Source organism: Watersipora subatra, chromosome 10 (assembly GCF_963576615.1).
Source record: "Watersipora subatra chromosome 10, tzWatSuba1.1, whole genome shotgun sequence".
Lineage (NCBI taxonomy): Eukaryota > Metazoa > Bryozoa > Gymnolaemata > Cheilostomatida > Watersiporidae > Watersipora > Watersipora subatra.
The window spans coordinates 30,211,338-30,217,651 of record NC_088717.1 but is presented as its reverse complement, the minus strand read 5'-3'; positions in this window follow the sequence as shown (position 1 = coordinate 30,217,651).

Genomic DNA, 6,314 nt, shown 5'->3' with positions numbered 1-6,314 from the left:
CTTCAGGCCCCGCTTTAGTTAGCTTGTTGAAGGTTTTCATTTGTCTTTAATTGACTACTTGTATTTTTGTTCCATTTTGTCTTTTGATTTGATTCCATTCCATTTTGTCTTCTTGTCTTATTTTGTCTTGTTGGATTGGTTGTAGCAGGGCATTTGTTTGTTTTGGTTTGTTTTCTTTTCATGCCCTAAACAATACATATACTAGTACTCTTCCTTTTGTTTTCCCACTTTTATGTGAAAAGCATATTGTCATAATAATGAGTCAGGACAAGAGTAAAAATGCTACTCCTGTGAGAAAAGCCAGTGCTTGCCTGGCTAGTGCAGTGGTAACTGGCACTGGTAGTAACACAGGTACATGTTCTACATGTTCAAGAAAAATTACTAAAACAAGCAGTATTAATTGCAGTAGTTGTTCTGGTCAGTTTCATGCACTATGTCTTGATTGGTCGACCTCCGAGTTGCTGATACTTAGCAAGCCTGGCTTACGATGGTATTGCCCAGAATGCACTGATAAAATACCTGACTATGTGTATGTACCTAATCTCATGACCACCCTAAAAACCGTTGATTCAAAAATTGACTCCTTGTCGGGCTCTTTCAAAACATTGAATGATAATAGTGAGTCAATTAGAGAAGTTGTAGTAACCAAAAATCAAGAACTTGTGTCAAAAATGGACTCAGTGTCAGGTTCCTTGCAGACACTGAGGGAGGGCAGTTAGTCAGTTCGAGAAGTGGTTACTCAAAATAACGAACTGAAGGAAAAAACAACTCGTGCACTACTTGATTCTATGGAGACTCTACAAAACAATAGTAGCTTTGCTGATGTTGTTAAACAAAATAGTGAGATCACTCAGATTGCTAAAAGGGTTGAAACAGGTATTAATAAACAAACTATCTTAGAAAAAGAGTCTAAAAAATTCAATGCAATAATTCACAACCTGGAAGAAATTAGTTCTAGACCTCATAGCGATGAAATTCATGGCATTCTCACAAATATTTCTTTTAATGGTAGAGACCTTAAAGATAGTAGAAGGTTGGGAGAAACAGGTGGTAGCAAACCAAGACCCATTAAACTAGAGTTCTTCACCGAATCTGACAAGTGGGAGTTTCTTAGTAGATACAACAGACTTAAGCAAGCTAAAAACTCCTTTGCAACATTAGATCTTACTCAAGAAGAAAGGGCAATTGAGTTTGAATTACGTAAAAAGAAAAGGGAACTTGCTGAGAAGCATGAAGGTGTGAAGTTTCGGGTTAGAAATGGTGTAATTCAAGAGTTTAAAAAAGATACATGGTCAACTACTACAAAATAGGCTCATTAAAAAACAAAATAATTTTTCTTTTATGGAATGCCAATGGCCTAAGAAACAAGACACATTATTTGCAACATATAATTGATAACCATCATCCATCCATTCTAGCAATCACTGAAACAAAATTGACAGCTAGCATAGGAGATGCCGAACTTTGCCCAGGGTATACATATTATAGAAGAGATAGGCGAACAGGTATTGGTTTGGGAGGTGGGGTGTTGATTGCTGTATCCAATGATTGTCCGTTGATAGTCACTGATTGCTTTATATCTGACAGCTCAGAAATTTTGTCTCTGTGCTTAGACTGCAGTGGTTACCATTTCAACTTTGCCTGCTTTAATAGACCACCCAGGCAGGCTGATTTTAATGACCTTTTGCTATGGTATGAAGAAGTAACCTGCCCCAATATTGTAGTAGCTGGGGATTTTAATCTTCCAGCAATAAAATGGTCTGATAATAAAAAGGGTGTTGCTAAGCTCAATGATAGAGTAGCTTTGCACCAAAAGTTTGTTGATTTTGTTGATATTAACTGCCTAACTCAAACAATAACAACACCAACATACATAGATGGCAATGTACTAGACCTGGTTATATCAAACTTGGATATAGATGTTACATTATGTGAACCTAGTATCAGCGATCATCACATAATATTCAACGAAATAACAATTCCTAGTAAATATATAATCAAAGACACTATACATACTCCTCAGGCTGGCTATTTTTAGTTTAACAGAGCAGACCAAGAAAAATTAGATCAATCTTTTTCTGATATATACTTTCAAATACGTCACCTGTCAACACTGCCACATACTAGTACAGAGCCGTTGTAGTCTATTTTCACAGATTTGTTTTCTAAGGCAGTAGAACAAGCTGTGCCTTGGGGAGCACCAGGCAATAAGAGAAAGTCATGGATAACACGTAGCACTATTCGGCAACTTAGAAAATGAAATAGACTGTACAAACATTTTGTTCAAACCCAAACTGAGGAGTCTAAGGCACGACTAAAAAGTCATGCTAAACATTGTAAAAAACTAGTGGAAACCGACTATAGAACATACATAGATCACCATATTTGCAAAGAACTTGACAATGGCAACACAAAGCCATTATTTAAGTACATCGAAAATAGGCGAAAAATGCACAACAAAATTAAAAACATTGCAAACTGTGCAGATAACTCTCCTATAGGCATTGCAAATACATTTGCTGCTGCGTTTGCTTCGGTGTTCACTAAAAATTCAGGTCAGTTCAACCAGTGTTTGCTCAAATATAGCGTTCAAGTTAATAATAATTCCATTCAGTTCGATCCTCACGGAGTTCACAAAATGTTAAGCCAATTAGATGCTAGAAAGGGTTCTGGTCCTGATGGCATATCTGCTGCGCTTCTAAAGTTTGCTGCTGATGGAATATATCAGGTATTGACAGTAATTATGCAGCATTCCTATGACACGTCTACCGTTCCCCTTGACTGGCGTAACGCTCGGGTGGTACCAATTTTTAAAAATAAGGGTAGCAGATAGTGTCCACTGAATTACAGACCAATTTCTTTGACATCAATAACATCCAAATTAATAAAACACGTCATAGCACACGACATCCGCACTTATCTTGAGTCAAATAACATATTATCTGAAAGACAGCATAGCTTCAGACCAAAACACAGCTGTGACTCACAATTACTCATAACAAAATCAGAATTGGTCAATAACTTTAATAACAATGACCAAACAGATATGATAGTGCTCGATTTTTCTAAAGCCTTTGACGTTGTTCCATTTGCAAAATTACTTTACAAACTCAAAACTATGCAAATTAATGAGAAAACAAATCAGTGGATAGCAAACTGGCTCTACGATAGACACATGTCTGTGGTTGTCGAGGGTGTCGAATCTGACCCACACCTTGTAACATCAGGTGTTCCTCAGGGTTCAGTACTGGGACCTCTTTTGTTTCTTATATACATTAATGATATGCCTCACGTGATCAAACATGCCCAACTCAGATTATTTGCTGACGATTCTGTGCTTTATCACACAATCAGAAATAAACAAGATCATTGTCATCTTCAGGAAGATCTTAAAAACCTGGAGAAATGGTCAAAAGACTGGCAGATGAATTTTAATGTTGGTAAATGTGAACACTTGTCTATATCAAGAACTGATCCTATTAGCACAGTATATTCATTAAATGGGAAAGACATACAGCAAGTATCAACGATAAAGTACTTGGGCATTAACATAGATAGAAAACTAAATAATGATGACCATGTTCAATACGTAGCTGAAAAAGCTACCTCTACCTTATATATATTAATGAGAGCATTAAACAGAGCATCTAGTAAAACAAGATCACAGGCGTACAAATCTATATGTAGACCTATACTAGAATATGCTTCGTGCGCATGGTCTCCTCATCAAGCAAAGCATATTAGCAAGTTAGAGAGTATAAATAGAAAATCCTTCAGATGGGCTTACAAAATTAAATGGAAAGACCCAATTTCCCTGAAGATGAACATTTTAAACTGGCCTACTTTAGAAGACGATAGGTCAGATATAGATATAAGTATGCTTAATAGAATTCTTAGTGATAATATAGCCATCGATATTAAAAACCACGTACTTTTTAACACAACAAGTCGAACACGAAAGGGATTTATCAGAAAGGCAATCTCATGTGATGTGGCCAAATATTGGTATTTTAATCGCATCTTAATAATGAGTGCTTCTGGGTCCAATGCCTTGTCAGCAATTACAGTTGCAGGCCCCTCTTGTAATACCTATTATCAATTACTTGCATAATTAATTGTCTTATTGATTTAATCGCGTCGTTTATTTGTTTGTCTCGTAGAAAAAAAAAAAAATACTGGTACATAATGATATCTCTATACTGCACCCATCCGGGCGCGAATGAGATAATATAGTAGACTAGACACTTCCTGGAGGTTACCAGAGCCGTATAGTTTCCCAGAGTCCCGCGACTAACAGAGCCGTATGCGGGAGCTCGCTCGATTCCAAACAAACAGGCCACGCCTACTAATTTTTATATAAGTTATAATGGAGAGGTCGCAACATTAATCAACAAAAACTACTCCCATTAGCAGTCACTTTAAAATTGATTGTTGTATCATGAAACATTTGAAAGAAAACAAAATTTCCTACAAAAAGCTGCTGATAACGGTTTTTTTAAAAACGTAAAGTAAATGCAAAAAAGAGCGGTATTGAGAGCGAGGTATGAATATTCCATTAGAGATCAGTATGTCGATCCGGTTTGTTTGGAATCCGACTTAATCCGAATAAGCTATATGACTCTGCCAGTACAGAGCTGTATAACTTCACATAGTTTCGCTGTTAACGGATGCGCATATCGCATCGACTCCAAACAAATAAGCCGCGCCCACTATTGTTTTATATAAGTTATAATGGAGAGGCCGCAACACTAACCAACAAAAATTACTCCCATTGGCAGTCGCCATGAAATTGATTGTTGTATTATACACCATTTGAAAAAAGAAAAAATTATCTACAAGGAAATACCGGTGAATTTTTGTAATAAAGTAAAGTAAATGCAAAAGAGTGAGATGATGAGAGCGAAAAAAGAATATTCCATTAGAGATCAGTATGTCGATCGGGTTTGTTTGGAATCAAGCGTTTTGTTTCCGGCTCTTGATCACAGGACTCTGTGAAACTATACGACACTGGAGGTTACGTCTACACTTCCTGGAAGTTACGTCTACAGTTATGGAGATGGTGCGTACCATTGATTGTTGAAGAAAAAAATGTAAGAAAAATGGTAAAAAAATTATGCAATAATATTGTTTTCACTTAACATTGATTGAAAAATATACTACCGACTAAAGTCATCTATCAATCAGAACGAAAATCGTGGAAGTGTAAAATAAAAACAATTTATTATCTCCTTTCCTTTCTTGGCTTTCTTAACGATTACTACCACTGCTACTATTACTACTGGTGGCTCTTCAGAGCCACAAGAACGCTAAGATGTGTGCTTAAAATCTCAAAGCTTTGGTAGATGCTTTAAGTCTGATAAAATCATCACCACCTTAGGGCGATAGACTGATAGTACCATTCGTTGTACTACGAATTATTATTTATTGATAGTTTGTAATTAATTAATAGTCTGCAACTAACGGTGGACTAGTATTAATAAGTCGATATATTGGGCATTGGTCCGTCTGCTTATAGTAATTTAATAGTGAAACGAGTGTTGGTAAATGAATGAGACAAATAATATGATTATTTGCGAATAAATAACAAAAAAATAAATAGTTGTTTTATAACTAAATTGTTCCATTCTTCTGGTCACTTTTAATTTTTACGCATTGCTTTGTTTTAGCTTGCTTTGTAAAACATTGTTTTAGCAATGTCTTATGCATTGCTAATATATACATAGTAGTAGTAATATTATATCTTTTGTATAATATACCATGTACATAATATATATTACATATAATTATGTAGTGGTTTTATTATTTTGTGTTGCAAGCAAGGTTGATTGATCGAAAGGTTGAATCATGAGTTAAAACTGTTTGTCTTTGGATGGCTAATTGTGATAAGTAACATTACATTAAAAATTTCAATCCCTGAGCAGTACAATTAGTCTAAAACTGTAAATTATGAAAAGCCAACACCGTGTAGCAGGCTGTACGCTACCATTTTCCATGTATAAGGCTTTGTACGCACCATCCTTATTACAAGTCCCAGGTAGCGAAGGGGACCAATGTCAATATTGGTATATTGATATTGGTCCTGATCAATAAGTCAATCTCACCACCCAGAATTTTACTAAAAACATTATGACAGAGTTTAACTCATCAGTATTTCAAGGTTTCAAAATAATTAATTTCTCATAGTTGAAGAAAACTAACTTTGCCTTTTTGTCTATACAAAAATCTCAGTGCAGCGTTTTGAGTTCACTTTAGTAAAGTAATATCCTTTGTAAGGTAAGGGTCCCAAAACATGTAGCCATACTCGAGACCAAGTG